The 18,119-nt window shown below is 38.9% G+C and overlaps 1 protein-coding gene across 6 annotated transcripts in view; it reads right to left on the bottom strand.

The window, feature by feature from the left end:
* LOC124068588 (ecto-NOX disulfide-thiol exchanger 2-like) overlaps window positions 1-18,119 on the bottom strand; it is a 148,547-nt gene that overhangs the window by 84,979 nt on the left and 45,449 nt on the right. The gene's annotated exons all lie outside the window — the stretch shown is intronic.

Below are 18,119 nucleotides of genomic sequence, written 5' to 3'. Positions count from 1 at the left end.
TACAGACCACAGCACTAACTGCTGCTTGCGCTCTCCTGCAATGATTCTCTATTTGTATAGTGCTCCTGTAGTCTTTAATCTAACTGTTATCAGCTAATAAACCCAAGCAGGATAGTATGAATAATTCAAGGGATAAAGGAAAAGTGCATCAGAGCCACACTGCAGGTAAGTGGAAGTGGGGGGACGACCTATGAAGTGGACTATTAATCTACGACAACATTGAGAAGCAAGTAGAGGCCACGTAGACCATTGCAGATTCATTCATCTGAACAGGCACAACATTAATACATCCATGAATATCCATGAACCATAACTGTCAACAAACTGCCTTTCAGCTCCACTGATTTCTATGAAAACATATCAGGTGGTTCACCACAACCACCACCAGTTAGGATAAAATCTGAATCTATCAAAATCTATTTAATCAACCTTTTGGGCTAAATAGTAAAAGCCTCACAGAAGTGTGAAAAGGAAACTAAAAAAAATGAATCAGTAGCTAAAGAAAGTGGCATTGACACAAGAGCAGTTATTGCTAGCATGTTATGGTTAAAAAGTCAAAAATACAAGTCTCACAAAAACACATCACAAAAGGAAAGATTTCCCTGAGCTATTACAAAGATGGAGCCAATGGTTGCTTGTTTTATTCTTTTATTATTCTTCCTTTTTCCTTTCTGAATTATAGCTTAACAAAGAAGGCTTAACGCCTTCTTTGTTAAGCTAAAATCAAATCTTGAAGAAACTATTTGTATTTGGTGCATAACCCTTTTCCTGTCAAAAACTCAAAGTGGTGGCTATTGCAGTTTCTGAAACACCAAAGCTACTTTCTTCAAATTGCTTATTCTGACCAAACCAAACGAAAAGATATTCAATTTACAATTATAGAAAACAGACAAAAAGAGCACATTCTAATATTTCAGACACTGGAACAAGTGAATGTTGACATTACTGCTTGATATATCAATTGTCAAAATTTATTGCTGATTAATTTTGGATCAATATACAAAATTGCACTTATTCTAATTACAGTCGTAAAACTCATCTCATTAATGTGGATAAAATATAGTTGGGGTAGAAAGGGTGTAAAAGTCTTCCAATAACAGATTAAAAGGGCTGTCGAACTGTCATCAACAGATCAGAAATGCAGGTCCCAAGTCACATTGGTAACCTTCAACATTCAATGCTGCATCGTGACCACTGCAAAGCTGGGTGCTATGGGTCACAGTACAGTGGCAGTCACAGGCTATAACTCTGGGTCCACTTGGGTGGAAGCTGGCGAGTCTACAGACAGAATCCAAAATTAGCTTTTAGTCACCTGGAAGGTGACTGATGAAACAAAGTCACAAGACCTCCATTAGGTCTCACTAAAAATGTTTCGACACAGATCAGTCGCCACAATTAAATGAGATATCACTCTATTCATAGCCTGGAGTGTCCATCAGAACAACACAACATGTTCGGGCACGAGACTATGGGCACATGATCTGACAAAACAAAAAAAAAAAGGTAGCCAACTGTCAAGTTATGAGCGCCCTTAGCAGATGTATAAACAAGGTGTCTGACTGATGTGGCTTAGCAATGGACGGCAAAGCATGCCAAGCAGCTGCGGTACTCTCATAAGGCTATTAGCCAGGCTTTTCACGTTCTGTGTATTTATAGCAAAGACAAAGAGCAGTTGAAACAACAGGCGCTTCATACAAGGGGTGGACCATTTCATCTCACACAGGCTTTGCTCATTTTAACGAAAGAAAATTAATGTCTGAGAGCACCCTGCTTTGTTTCAGACTCTTGTTAGAAAAGGTCAAACTTTGGTTAATAAGCTGCTGCCCATGTGAGTTGTGGTCAGCAATGTTTCAAACCTCGAATTATAGAAGTAAACAATTAGCTGTGAAAGCCTCAGAGTACAGTATGCAATCGAAGATAACGCCTGGTGTATATGTTCAAGTTCTGAGGTTTAATGAAAATTTGACTTCAAGTGTGAATATTTACACCTAAGCTGCAAATTGTTTCTCTGTCAATGTTGTATTTATAAACTTAATCACCATGAGTAACCCTGTGGGGGTTCTTGATTGGGAGTGACAGATTTCAGCCTGGTAAAACAAAACCTTTGCTTCCATTAAAAAAACCAGAGACAATTAAAAGACCATTAAGACAGCAGGCTGGACTGGAAAAGCTTCAACATCTATCACCACGAGTCTGACAACAAGAAGTCTTATGGACAATCAACTTTAAAGATGCACTGATATTCAGGGTAGACAATGAAAACTGATAATATTAATCTTACAAATGCAGCAATGAAAGGCTATATGCTTGTTCAACAGGTGTTTGATAAACTGTACTGTCTCCTTCACTGGCAGATCTTGCCGCACTGACTGATCAGGAACACTGCCGTCGTCGACTCAAAATGCGACCTACAGTCCGTTTTCTTTTCTCTATGAAGGCTGGCCTCTGCTCTGCTGTCAGCGAGTGTAATCGTGGTAATAGGCAGCGACAGCAGAGCAGAAGGGAAAGGCAGAAAAGCAAAAATGCCGGTTCCTAGCTTGCAGCTATTCTCTGCTTTATCGGACAGTATTTATCAGCTGAAATTCCATTTGAAAAACATTTAAATATCTTCCCTGTGTGGCAATAATATATGAGCTAGTGATATATAGTACATATCAGTGAATACCATGGCTGCAGTGACACTGTTACTCATAGTGACCTCTGCCCATGAGAGGTGCTACGAGGCTGTGGTTAACTGAGGTTTTTTTTCTTTTATTGGAGAGCTGCCAAAGAAACTGAGGATGTCTGCTGAGTAAACTGTCACTTTGGTTGTAAACACAAGAGTGAAGAGGACATCAGTCAGTGCTACATGTACTGTATGCAAAGCAGGCAAATTTTTCTAACATATAGCGGATGTAGTATACACACACCAGCTTATCCCCTGAGCCACCATTAATCACCAAAAACACTGTGACTAAAATAATATTTATGACAAGGATTTTCACTTTCAAAGACTGATTAATTAATTAACAAGACCGTCAAGACAGTTCTGGAAAGCAATTAAACGGCAATGGGAAAAAAATTCAGGGGGGGGAAAAACATTCACCCTGATGTAGTATATGGGAGTATCTAAATACAAAATAAAAGCAAATTTGCAGATTTAAAAATCCATATTCATCCAACTATGAGAGGAATTAGAGTAAAGTCCTAATCAATTAAAAAAGCTGTAATCAGCATTTTGCATCTTTAAGTAAGCAAATGTCAGAAGCACCAATCAGGGCTAATATCATGACAACATACAAAGAATTATGTTCTTAGAGTTGGGGGTTTGGTAAAGGTTAATCTATTCCCTGCTGTCGCGATGACATTTTGAAGCAATACTAGCACTGGAATATCTCATTGTGCATTTATTTATTTCCTCCTGCTTATATAGAATCTACCGATCCGCATATGGAGCTAGAATGGACTGAGACAAATAAAGGGCAAAACACAAATACAAAAGGTTATTAATGTGAAGGAAGGACAACTCATTTTTGTTTTCTGCTCCTAAGAACATCGAAGTCTGTCAATAATTCCACAGTTTTCAGGCACAAGCTCTGGTTAACATGCACACTGAAGAGCACTCTCTCACCCTAATTATGTCATGACTATTTATAACATCAGTGACAAGGAAAAAAAAAGTCCTCCTCAGAACTCCTCTGTCATTCCTCCGAGCCTCAGGGAATTCACTCAAGGTTAATTTATTTAAATCTCCCATCAACTCATCTCTATTCCATTAAACTCACTAAGAATCTTTGGTTTGCAGTCTAATCCGCTTTCTACTGTCAAAGGCCCGTGCCCTTTCTGCAATGTTGAGACTGAACAAGTGTGTGTGCGTGTGTGTTAACAAGACAGCACAGCAGCTGATAAGGTCATGTTAGCTTACACGTGCATGCGCAGTGTCCTCTGAGAGCAATGCTTAATGAGTAATAAGTCAACAAGACGCTCACAGTAGCAGGCTATAAAGTCAAAATGTAGGTTCTTCCCAGGAGAGCTGTTTATTTCTACTGTCCTCAAGGCCCCAGAACGTCTAGGCCCTTACCATCTGGCATCTCCTTTGAAAGACAGGATACAATAATGCATGCAGTGTATGGTCAGATTAACTATCAACAATTAGGCTGTGATACAAAGGATATCTTGGCTATGTTGGCAATCACTGTATCATTTTCAAAGCATGGCACACATTGCGACTGGCACATACGTTCTTATGCTAATGGATTTGGGAACACTTGCCCTTCTTTTAAATAGCTGGTGAAGCTATTTTCAGTCTGTTATAAAAACATCCGACGTGTGTTTTTGTGCGCCAGAGGTATGGCTAATGAGAGGCTCGCTGGCTCCGACATCCTTCAGCAATGGCATGCTAGGAGAGTGTGTTCCTGTGTACGGCCATGACCGGCTGTGAATGGCAATCTCTAAAGAACAACTGAGTTTACTGTATGTCCATTCAGTGAACGAGGAGGTTCACTTGAAAACTTACTGAGAATTACTTGTTCAAACTGCTGACAGTAGCGTCTCTCTTCAAGTTTGGACACTTCTGTGCGAGTGCTCGTTTACAATAAGCATCTGAACTATTACTTACTGAAGCTCTCAGTGCTGTGATGGACACTATGAATGCTAAACATGGGTGCTCCTATAAGGCAACAAGTCATTCCACTTAATTAAAATTGGATTATGTCAGAGAGAAGACTGGCTGTTCTTTTAGAGCTTCAAATGTATATCACCATCTTTTGGCACTGTCTGCATGCTCATAAACCTCTACTTACCACCACCTTTTGTTCTCTCCCATCTGCTTCTGTTAATTGTGCCTCTCTCTTCTATCTGCCAACTACTTTTTATTTATTTATTTTTTCTTCTTATCTTATTTACTGCCTGTTTTGAGATTCTGCTCTGTAATTTGCTTCAGGCACCTACATTTCCTCCGTGTGAAAGACTGGACTGGGAGAGAGGACATAAGATTTATAATGTGCAGCTGTCATCATTGACACAAGCTTGTAAAAGCAGATGTATCCTGAATTAGGCTTTTGCTTTTGTTAAAAAATGTACCACTTTGACTTTCAATAGCAGCTGTTTTCTCATGTACAAACAAAACTTGTATTCTATGGGACATGTCTAATATCTTTTAACTCTAAGGGTACAAGACAAAGAAATAGGATCAAAGAAAGGGGACACTAAGGAAAACAAAACACAAAAGAGTTAGTGTTTATTCTGAAATGAAAATTTCTTTCTTGGATTCTGTTTTGTCATCCTTGACTTCCTGTATTGTTAATTCGTTTTCAAAAAGAAAGAACAAAAAGCCAAACAAGGACAACAAGCCATTTCCTGACAAGACTGTGCCAAGGAGCTGTGTCAAAAAAAAACAGCTTGTACGATTGAGCTACCACGGTCATTATCTCAACAAACATTGTGACTCAAGAAACCAGGCTCCTTCTCCCATTCGCCTTCATTTGGTATCTCAGTCATTTTCCGACTCACTTGTCTGTGCTTATGCTTCAGATGAATATGTCACTGTACTGCAGTGTTGTTTTCTCTAATGATATTCTTGCTTTCAGTGTTGGATCGAAGGCTACAATAACCTGAGGCCAACGGGATAGCATATATAAATATGATATAATAGTTTAATCCGTTTTTCGGTGATTCTCTTCTCGAAAAGCATTAAGCCTGATGAGACAACTTTAATGTCTATAATAATCCATAAATTAAATGGGTTACAATTTAAAGTCCAAAAAAAGATAATACATTTAAAAGAAAATAGACTGAACCATGCAGCAAGTGTCACATTAAAATGTGCATCATTAGGCCATTGCAAAACATCAATTTTACTGACTCAGACAGTGTCCCAACTTCACAGATTTCTTTGCAAACCATGTTTTCGTTTGGCTTTTGAAAAGCATGCCCACACCTTGTCAGTACCCTTCAGAACATCCCAGAGGCTCTATTTGTTTCAAAGACAGTAGATAAGAAGCCATAATCCCTTGTGTGTCAATTAATACTTGTAAAAAGTGCTTCTTGGTTGTTTGTATTGCTTGTCTTGTGCAAGCAGCCTCTCTGAAATGAGGAGTGCGATTGAATCAGTATCCAAATGTATCAGGCCTCCTGAGCGACAATTCAACTGAGATTTCAGCAATCTAGATGCAACAGACAATTTCCAAAAGACAATTCTTTTCCTTTGATGCTATTTCCGGATGTAGCTACCGTACAGGTTTGAAGGAGACGAATTACCAGATGGCTACTTGTCATTCTCCATTAGCTGAAGCTCTGAGTTCAAGTCCAGGAGGCTGAAGCCCTCACTGTGAAGTCTGATGTTCATCACACTACACTGCTAAGAGGGACACACTCTATATGCTATTTTAATATAACCGCTGATTAGTATAAAGGTGATCCCACTTGCAGAAAGACATGTGGATTCTGTTGTGGTCAGTGATATGATGTGTGGATCACCGTAAGTGTTAAGAGAGTTATTTTTGCCTACAAAATTATGTAACAAACATAAAACTACTGTTTCATACAACCGGGTTTCCTGAAAGTCTGGCAATCAGTTCTATTAGTCATTGTAACAATGTACTAGTTAAACTATGGACCGAGATCTCAGTTATGGCAACATTACTAAAAATGGGACCAACTAGGCAACTAACGCTGAAGATGCACAGGTGGGAAATTATGTAGGTTTAAAACTTATCTCACAGGCTGTCTTTGCACAACCTTTTCACATCTAATTAGTATGTGCAACTGAACATAACACCATGGATGCGTTCATGGAAATACTTTGTAAATATGTGTAGGGTTGCAACTAATGATCATTTCCATTACTGATTAATGTGCAGATCATGAACAACAAAGAAAAGAAACAAATCCTTATATTTATGAATATGTCAGTTTTACTTGAAAAATGACTGAAAGGTTAACTGATCATCAAAACAAGTGGCGATTAATTTTCTTTACATCAACTAATTGCTGTGCATGTTCATATTACGATGTCAATGAAAACAAATTATATCAACCAGCACCAGTAAATTCGGTAGTGATTTACTTTTGTAGTTCGGAATACCTGTCAAGTCTCACAAACTGCTCTCAAGCACTTCCCATGATGCATCTGAATAGCTTCTTTGTGAACACCTTTCCCATATGTGCATATCTTTCAAACACCATTCCCCCAGTTTGTATAGCAGGATCTTTATGAAGGAGCTTCTGAACTCAAGGGCAAGCTGAGAAAATCACCATCATAACAAGTAAACTGGTCTTCATCCGTAAAAATCTGTGTGAACACCCCTCTAAAGTTTAAATTAGAATAAAATGAATGAATTATTTTTCCTTCACCATACCTGCCAGCAATGTTCAGGCTTCAAAATCAACACAGAAATTTAAGAGACAACACTGTTCCTTTGTCCCTTTTTGCCTTTACTAAGTAAAGACATGCCTACATTTGGAGCTGTGAGCGCAAACAACAATATTTAGTCACACATGAGAGTGCTAATGGACCCTGTGGCAGAAAATGTCATCACTCATTGTCTGAAGTCTCTTGTTGTTTTGTCACAGCAAAATAGGAGGGAATGTGTTTGTGGCAAAGAGGGTTTTAGTGTGCCAGAAGGAATTAATTCAGTGAAGCAAGAAAAACTTCTTTGTGTAATGACCAGACAAAACGTCAAGAATTGCTACCACACTGAAATTTCAGGCATAAATAAAGCAAATAGCCAAAGAGGGGCACAAAAGTGCAAACCAACATCTTTGTGTTACTTTGGGGAGGCTGAGAGCCACTGGGGTCACAACAGGTTGCACTCAAGTCAAGTAAACACCCACTTAGAAACACAATGATTTATTTGATTTATTCAAATGCCTTAGGTTTTCACCAATGCATGGCGAAGCTAAGCTCTGACTCATTTAAGGAGAGAAACATAGTGACAAAGGGTAAAGTGAATCATCTTTTTAATGTGACCCCTGGTGCAAACTTCACGAGCAAATTATGCCACTGTAGGAAGAATAGTAACGCATCAAATCCTGAATACTAAGTCAGAGGGCAAAAACACACAGAGAAGGCTGAAAACTAGTGTTGTCGGGGAAAGAGAGAGTCTGACAGATCTCTGGTGGCAGGATTAATGCCAGTAGAGCTTCCACATACTCCAATCATCTTGAATTAAGCTATAACAAACTATAACCTTAATAGATTGGGCTTTGATACTAAGTAAAAAAAAACAGCAATGATATTTTTAGTAATGAACAAGTCAGTAGTATAATAAGGGAAGGAGATCCAAGAGGCAGCATCCAAAGTAGAATATTTCATTATTAGTATGGTTGTACTCTTAAGGTCAACGTCGATTTGTATTTTGTCAGTCAAATCACTTTATACTTTATCTGCACCATTATACACAGAACAATGCAGCAGCAACAGCATGGCAGGCTGGAAGCATTACAAATTAGTCTTGTCTCAAATTACCACAAAAATAATTGGGACAGAAGTAGAGAAGGGTATGGATGGAAACAAAGGCCAGCGTGATGCCTGAAAGCATGAGGCAGGGCAGCATGACTTGTGTCTGTTTGCTGGTCAAATGCTTTCGGCCCTGGAGCTGACTGCCAATGAGGTAAGCTTAACTACTTTTGAACCAGATGCTGGTACAACCTTCTCTTCTGCAGCCCAGCGTGAATGTTTGGCTGACAGCGCTGTCAGAGGCCCTGCAGGAGAGACGCCCCCCGGTGCGTTGGGATTTTATAACTGAGCTATGACCAGGATGCACACTTTTTGTTTCTCTGAATTTGTGGAAATCTGATGGTAAAACATGAGACCAATGTAACTAGTATTAAGAAGGGATAAAATAGCTTGATTGTCATGTTGAGCATTACTAACATACACATATCAGCGGCATCAGAATGTCATGTCTTTTGGGTCCTGTGCATTGAGGGTGGGAGGGTGGATTCGGCTTATTTAGGTGCATCCTACAGATTCTCAATTAGGTTGGGATCTGGGAAGTCTGCAGGCCGTGGTTGTGGTAATTGAGACAATCCTGAGCTGTTTTTCAAATGTGATGGGGTGCACTGTCCAGCTGGAGGGAGGCTGCAATGTTGTGTGGTGTGTGGTGTTTGTCAAAGAACATCTACATGATTGCCACAACCCAAGGTTTGCCTGCAGAACCTTGCATTATAAACAGATGATTAATGTTATTCATCTCACTTCACAGAGTTGCATATATATAACTGACTGCACATACCCTATGAATAACATTTTTTCAGAAAAACAACTTCAGACAGTCATTACAGATTTGCTCTACAGGCTGCTATTCCCATCTACTCACTGATGTTCGATCACAGCTTTAGTTTGTCACATCTGTCTTCTTCCTGTTTATCTCCAGCATCATCAAGCACAAGAACAGAACACGTTTTGTGACTCTGGTGTCTCTGTGTAGAAGCCAAAACTCCTTTCAGAAATAAAACTTTTATGCGTAAAAACCAGTTGTAAATAAACCAAGTTCTCTTTGTTTATGTTTTAACTACCTCTGATTCCTGCATTTCTTGTCATATGTCTTGTCAAGAAACTCTGCTACTTAAATTATCAGTGGCGGGGAAGAAAAAAAAAAAAGACTGGCAACTTGGATTCAGTGACACCAAGTGTGTCCTGCCAGTTATTGAGCAGTGGGTCACAGTGGAGGGAGAACAAAAATACATCCACCCTGCATTCATGTCATATGTTGAGTCTCTCTGTTTGCTCTCACAGTTGTATCAGTGAAAAAGTACAAATACTAAGGCAGTCCCTGCTCCCTTTAGTTTCCCGACTTCTGTTCCACAGCCTAGAGGAATTAAGATTTCCTTTGCTAATCTTTGATTTCTCTTCTTATTTTAACCTTCTGGACAGGCTGCATGGCACAAATGTACCATGACAGTTTTGAGTGCTCAGATAACCATCTGCTGGCCTCTTTGAAATCACTTGTACATTCCCAGCTGTTAGCACATTCCATGCTATCTCTCAGCGGATTAGCTGCAATAATTTGACAAATAAACCAAACAATAATATTGCAATAGTGTCATCTACAGTATTTTCTCTCTGTTGCTGAGTCTTGCTGATGGATACTCCAGAAATAGGACAGGAAATGACCTTTCAAAATAGGACATTTGCCTGGTCATGAGAATGGTCAGGACAAAGACAATTAGCCAGTTCACAGATCACACGTATCCATCTATAGAGGAGGAAACAAGCCCAGCAGAGGCCATTCAACCAACATAATGAATAAAGAATCCCACTTCCATTTTAAGCATATATGCCTTTAGAGCTCTAATGTATTGGACAAATGCAATGTTGCTAGCAATCTTTCTAGTGTCTGAATCAAGGTCGAGTCCTTAATTTTATAACTTCACCAAGTAGAAAAAAAGTCACCAAGTAGAAAAAAAGTCACATGGGATTGTGAAGAAAGAAATACTTTTTTTTTTCCATAACAACCATGGCTTGGTGGAAGCAGAGAAGTTTACAGAAGGCTGCAGTTCAACACCTTTCTCCTAAGTTTCATGAACGCATGTCATTAAGCACAATTCTCCAAACAAATACAACAATTCCTAAATGTAACTCCAACCTATCAGTAGACTACTGTCTTAAAACGCGATGCACTTCTTCAACTACTACAGTCACCTATAAAAAAAAAAAACAAAAAAAAACAACAAATCAATCTTGTTCAGTTACTTTTTTGAACAGATGAAAGTTACCTTCAGGTGACTGCTCATCAACAGGTACCATGCACCCTCCTGCAGTTATGCATGAGAAATTTCAGAAATTTCAAAAATTTATGCTCCAAAGTGAAACCAATTTGTTTTCGGCAAAGAGAACCTTGCCAGACTGCCAGTAATACTTGCCCTGTGTGGAATGCATTATCACTGAAATGGGAGAGCAGGAGCATAATTTTAACTAGAACGATTCAGTGATTTCACTTAATCCCAATCAATTTCAATCTCCTTCTCAATCAATACAGCACTTGTCGAATGTGAAAAGTAGTTACCAGACTGTATACCGTGTACTCTATTTCAGAAAACTCCCATGTCTGATATTCTTCATGTAATTTCTGAATTATACGTACTTCACGCAAAGATACATTCTGGTATCTGGCAGCAGTGATACTGCTTCACCAGTAATTTATAGGAGGAAAGCAATAATACATTCAATCAGGGCTATTCATTCATATCGTCACAGTGCAGTTTTTATGTATTGAAATACTATTTCCATCTGGACAGTTCTTGTTTCCTTTTTTCAGCCTTTTTACAGCTCATTTTAGACTGACACACAACCCAGTACATTTTCTGTAAAACATATTCAGAGATTTATGCTACACTGCTGAAATATGTTTCTAAGTAACCCAATGCAGGAAAAGATGCACTCTCAACTTTAACAAGACATTCTTTCTGTTGGCTGCTTTAGTTTGGACAGGCTCCAGATGAGTTATGATTGTCAGTGCAAATGAATGTGAATCTGAATTACGAAATTTTACTGTAGCAGCAACTTTTGTGCCATTTTATGACGGTTATAAACCATGGTCGCCATTCGCATTTGCACTGTAGGGGGTGCGGTAGGAGGCAGCAAATATAGCTGGGTATTTGACCTGGAACAAATATCCATTTGAAACAGACTGTATAATGTAAATATTACAGGCTTTGGCAATGCAAGCCAGAAAACACCAAAGGTAAGCTCAAATGGATTTTTTTTTCTTATAATCTCATGCCCTTAGTATTAGTATTAGTATCAGGTTGAAAATCAGAAAAGTAGCCCTTCAGAACTTCATAGGCATTTTTATTTTTAAACACCACAGGAATTTTGCCTCAATAAATACATAAAACGTATTTTTTTGGGAAAGGTTCCTCCTCGACCATGCTGCTAGCTATAACTGATATTACATTATTATTACAGTAAGTTACCCAAGGAAGAGCTTCTAACAGCAGAGCCATCTACTTGGCTACATCACTCCATTGGTTTGATCACATAGCGCAGATATGCTACAATTCACCTGAGAATTTGATTGTGAGTGCCTTCAAGATTGATCACCACCCACCACCTAGAAGCTACCTGGGCAGCATCTTATGTTATCTCTATTACAAAGACTAAAAGACCTGATGGGAAACTTCAGAAGCAGGCAACATATACAAAACTGTGTGTAACAAGATAATTACATACAATCTTGAACAAGCAATTAGTTTATCAAGGGGATATCTCCTACCCTGCCTACTCTTTAGTTCTCCCTAGGATCCACATTAAGTGTGCAGCATGCCACTCATACAGAGAAACCCTTTTCACCAGATAATACTACATGTCCTCCCAGCACTGTTCTCATCCAATGAATTCCCTTATCCCAAAATTAATTTGCAGTTAGAAAGGCATTTTCACAAATACTGCTGAAGATGTGTCTCTTTCTCACCTGGTCTCTCGGTGGTGGTGTTAGCTAATGAGGCTCTGGCCAGGAGGCAGACACTGACAGCTCAGCACCTCAAAAGCCTTTGTCAAAATATTGCTCCAGGGGAAATTTGAACAGGTGTCCACAGGAACAGTCCTACCATGTCTCTCATTTCCTCACTGCTCTGTTTACCTACAGGCTACATGACCAACTATTGTATGTGACATGACACACTTTAGCCTGACACTTGTCAACAATAGGAAAAAAAAATACATATCAATGGAACTAATACCCATGGCCAAAGGGAAAAGCGCTAAGCTTAATTATATAGTGTTCTACTGTTTAGGCAGACTTTCATTACATTTGGCTTAATAAAGGTAAAGTCTGAGGAAATTCTATACTTTCTGTTTTTTGTCAACAAATCCCATGTAAAAGACCAAAACCTACACCGAATACCAATTACTACATCCCAAACGGTGCTGGAACTTTAAAGCTGATAAAGATTTTAAAATAATCCCTAACAATATATCAGCTAACAGTATTTTTTCTGTTTCTAAATGACCTAATAAACAGTTTGGCATTCCTACTGTAAGAGTCTGAAAGGGATTCATATAATAAAAAGGAACATCAACATCATCAATCATCAATATTGAGCTCTTTTTGGATTTTTTTCAAAGCCAAATTTTATTTTTCTAATTGCAAAATTCACCTCACTGTTCTCACTGACTCCATAACATAACAAAGTAATGGGAAAAATGTTCCTTTATCCTAGTTTGACATTTTTGAACTTAAATTTGCACTTCTTTTTTTTTTTTTTTTACTTTTTATTAATCCATTTTTGACAGTTTGTCCATCAGGTGACATCAAAAAGCTGATTGTTAAACCATTAAAACATTCTGTTTAGTATGTATCACAATTCTTTAAATATTAAAAAAAATCCTAAGTGTTGTGTTTCAAAACTGTTTATACTGAAAAAGGTATTTGCATCATAATTGTGCTGTGTCTTTTATATTACTGTGTTGCTCTACTTGACTGCTGTCTGATTTTTACATCTTTCAAACAACGTCAGTTGTACCAGCCTCAAAAATCCAGACCTGGTTAGGCTGTATCTATGTTCCAGAAATACCTGCATTGAGCTTATTTTAGGTGATATCAGTCTAGCTCTACTAACTGTCTGCATAGCCAAGGCCTGACATAGCTTCTTCCTCTGTGCAATACGCATCCCCTGTTGTCCAAAAACGGTTATAGACAAAACGAGACACACCAGTTCACTGGGTGACAATTCAAGTCATAGCTGTTATCGTGGGCACTGGAGTTTACTTTGAGTCAATCTCACACACACGCACACACACCATCCCGCTATGGTAAATAATTACAACTTTGCAGCTGCAAACTGTCCCCACAAATCCCCTAACAAATCCTCTTATTTGTCCATTGTTTCTTTAGTATATTTTAGATTCATCGTTTCACATTTATGTTTTCAGCCACATACAGGTTAGGAAGGTCAGAGCATTGACAGTCACACTAACACTGTGCTGGTTTTGGTCATTTAAGGAATTTGTGGCCGTCTTTAAAAAAAATGAGATACTGCCAGCCTTATCCTTTAACATGTCCAGTAAAAAAAAAAAAAATCTTAAAATGACAATATTCAAGAGTGCTTCCTGCATAAACCGAATAGAACAATGGGGTGACAAAGTGGGATTCAAATATTTGCAGCACTCTCATAATCCATTTAATATGTGGCTAAAATAAACAACGACGACAAAGTCAGACAGTTAGCATGAGGGATAAATCCTAGCTGAGAATAATCAAGTCTGCTCCAGGACTAGCGGTCACGATATCATCTGTCATTAGAAATCTGGACAGATGCCAAATCTCAGTATCGTCTATGAGGACAGTGCTGACACCCTGGACAAGCTCTGAATAAAGAAACAAGGAGTAAGTAGAATAAACAAGATGAATCCTTTCCATTAACAGAAGGACTGCCGGATCTCCAGCCATTCTACCATTAATTATCTGGTCTTATGGGAAGATTAGAGAAGGGAAGCTAAGCCAACAGCCAGACTCCAATGAGTGGGCCTCCCCTGTTTAATTACCAAAACAACACAAACAAACGAAACCCCGTAGATCATGCAAAAGGATAGCTCCGGAGGCTATGATCTGGCTGAGCCGGGCTTGCCATTCATCCATCCATCCCTCACCACAGCAGACAGACTGGGGACTAGTCACACTGTTATTGTGAAGAGGGAGGGAAACGGTGAGAAAGGGTGTTGACAAACACAAGATGGTAATGTCACTCATTATTTTTACTTAAATAAAAAAGCAAAACTGAGTTGGCTCAGCGACGTTTACCTATGACAACTGTGCCAACCTACTCAGCTGCTGTGGGTTTTTTTGCATGTCCTGCATTCTCAAAGAAGTTAAATGTACATTCTGAGAACTTAAGCAACACAGCAAAAAGGCAGAATTAACAGTGATTCTATTGATTTGTGTTAAGATCAATAAACATTTACGATTCATTATGAATCATGAAGATTCTTCTATCACCTTGTACAATACTTACACTCTGTAAGCTTTTAATACGCATAATATGAATTAAACTTTGAGCTGGAGCTGTAAGTCACTTAAATGAATCCTGAACTATTTTGATAATAAATCTTTAAGCCATTAATTTAGTAAAAATGTCAAAGATGCTATCATGTCTCATATGTGAGGACTTTCTGGTCGTCCTCGTCGTGAATGATACGAAACCGAATGCGAACATCAAGTCAAATTCTCCAACCTCTAACAGTGACGGTGTCAACGTCAAGGTTGACGTTTGAAAGACGGGAAAGTCTAAACTTTCTGTGGAGTCAACAAATCCCATGTTAAAGACCAAAACCAAACCCAAATACCAATTAGCACAGCCCAACTAGTATAGTACGAACATATTCAATCCTTATTACAGACCCTGTCCATGCAAAAATCAGAACATCTGAGGTGCAGAATTACTGTACATTTTTAAACCGTGCAATCAAGAGTAGAGAGAAAGTATCTTTGTGCACATGTTGAATTACAGAAATCAGAGCTTAACATGAGCATACACATTCACTAAAATAACAGAATCTTACACTAAAAACAACAATCTGTTCAAACAATATACATCTGGGAACAGTGAATATGTTTTGAAAGAAAAGGGTTTTGTTTTTTTGGATGGAGTGAGTTAACGGACATAACCTTTGTATCATCTGTCCAGGGGCTGTTTGAAGTGACATAATCACCCTTCACATCTGCCAATAACACCTGATTGTGACTGATTCAAGCTCATCTGATAATCTCAACACATTGCCACCTTTAGAAAATATCAGAATGCTCCAGTAGCCTTCACAAGGACAATTTATCATCCTGCTGTCGGCCAATTTTCCCTGCTCTTAACACACATGCTGCTGGTGATTCACAGGCATGACCACACATTTCAAGACACAATACATCAACATGCTTCAACAGAAACACATTGGTAATGTATACTGAACAAACCTACTAAATAATCCTATGTAGAGAAGCTGACGAAAAGAATACAGTGCATTATAAATACGGATTCATTTCCATTTTGACTTGTTTATACCTAATACCCTGGACAACAAATTGTCTGGAGTTGTTACTTGAAAAAAGACTTCTTTAACAGATCTAAAGCAGATCAAACTGAGGAAAAGCTTTTATAAGGCAGGATACCTAGGAGAAAACAGATATGATTCATCTACAGCCCAGGGCACACCTCCACTTCTGATACCTGAGAACAGTTAACCAAATACCTCTGTGTCTATTAAGCCCAGAAAATGCTATGGGACCCCTGGTTTGTCTGTTGGAGGTAGGGAGCTGAGCTGCACTGAGCCCCAGCGCGTTACCCCTGGAATTTGGCCCAATTTTCTCTCAGCAGAGCTTCGGTCGAAAGACCACACTAACAAGCTAAAGCTCAATGCTTGCCTGAAAGGAAAGCGTCAGGACACTCACTAGAGGCCTGGAAAATGCAGGTTGCTGGTGCAGCCCTCGACTTGGACACAATAATTAATCTTCATATCGATCTACCTCCATGACTTCTGTTGGGACAAACACAGAGAGCATGACTGAGAACCTGCAGTATGTTTCAGCTCTAGGAGAGGAGGACAGGAAGAAGATTTTCCTCAGCTTTTCCTCACACCCACTTTAACAAAACACACACACACTTTATCATCAACCCCCATGTGACTCAGGAGAACTTTGATTTTTCTAAAAGGAAAAAAAGTACTACACTGAAAGAAATGGATATGTATAGAATGCATGTTTTAGAGGCACAGGTTCCACATAAAACGCAAAAAGAAAAGCAGTAAAACTGAAAAAATAGCTGTCAGAAAACAAGGCCAAAGACATTAAAAGGGACTGTTTAACCAAAGTAGATAGATAAGGCACGTGTAATATTGACATGTCATCAATATCGACCGTTAAATGCTTTAAAATAAAATACTGGCCATCAGCTCAGAATGAACATTTATGCTGATATGACTGACCCAAAAGACACTGATGACACTCACCAACAGGAGCCACTGACTAAGTAGTCTTTTTGTTTTGTCTTGGGGTTTTTCCCAGTGAATGTGTACATTTGGAAAAGCATCAGTCAGTGAGCTATCACGATAGGAGGAGGCACAATAATGAAACTGCAGGAGAAAGTGCACTTAGAATTAATGCATGCACATTCAAATATTGGCCAAAATGAGCTGGAAAATATCAACGCATTGAATATCTGCTAAAATCCAATACAGTACATTCCCAGAGGAGAAGATAAGAATGATAGTATTTTAGTCTGTTTCAGCCAGCAACTGCACATATATTTAACAAGACCTTGTTTAGGATGTACAGGTTTCTGGATCCACCAGTTTCTCTGAGGCAAAAGAGGAGCTCAGACGCTGCTCTGACTCCCTCCTGCACCCGATTCTCGTTACCACCAAGCACGCTCTCTGACAAACTGCCGACCAGTCTCTGAAATATGATCCATAAAGCCCAGTGCCACTATAAACCCCAAGCCACGGCTGATTTGTGAATCCAATTACCTCCCTGTCTGTAATGGCTGTGTTCAAAGCCATGATGTTAAGTCAGCTGTTGTCAGCATATGCCCTTAAAGCGACAGCCTGTATGGGAAACGACATTCAGCATCTAGGACAGATCATCTAAATAACCATCTTGATGTATGGCAGGACAGGAAGGTGGATGGGGTGTACGAAGCCAAAAACAAAAGTTCAGTTTAATGGCCCAAACCCCAAGAGGGAAGAGGTGCTATACTAAGAGAGAGGTCTTGAGAGACTCTTTAAAACGAATGTAGGGCAAGGAACTGGGGGCATGGCTTTCTCGGCACTAATGTTGGGGACATTTACATTGTTTATTTATTCTGAGAGGCTATGAAATAGCTTCAGTGACTATTTCTCTTCAACCGTGAAATTCAAAGGCCTAAACATGTAGTCGATTGAATTTACAGTATATCTAACAGGACAATTGGACCAGACAGTTACAGATGCAGATATGAATGTTGCAGCGTGTGCAGATAAGCAACAAGAAATTACAGTACAGAAATGTGAAAAATATGTTTGAGGGCATTTAGAAGCAGTTTTGCAATTGAATGGTTTGTATTTGCTCCAATTGTGAAATGTCCTGTTCAGTACAAACTGTGGTCACAATTCTTTCATTAAAACAAAACAACAGGAAAGCTTACATGAATAAATATCATCATCTTAAACCCCT

The sequence above is a fragment of the Scatophagus argus genome, chromosome 12 (assembly GCF_020382885.2).
Source record: "Scatophagus argus isolate fScaArg1 chromosome 12, fScaArg1.pri, whole genome shotgun sequence".
NCBI lineage: Eukaryota > Metazoa > Chordata > Actinopteri > Scatophagidae > Scatophagus > Scatophagus argus.
The sequence above is the reverse complement of the archived record's forward strand: the minus strand, read 5'-3'. Positions and strand labels throughout refer to the sequence as shown.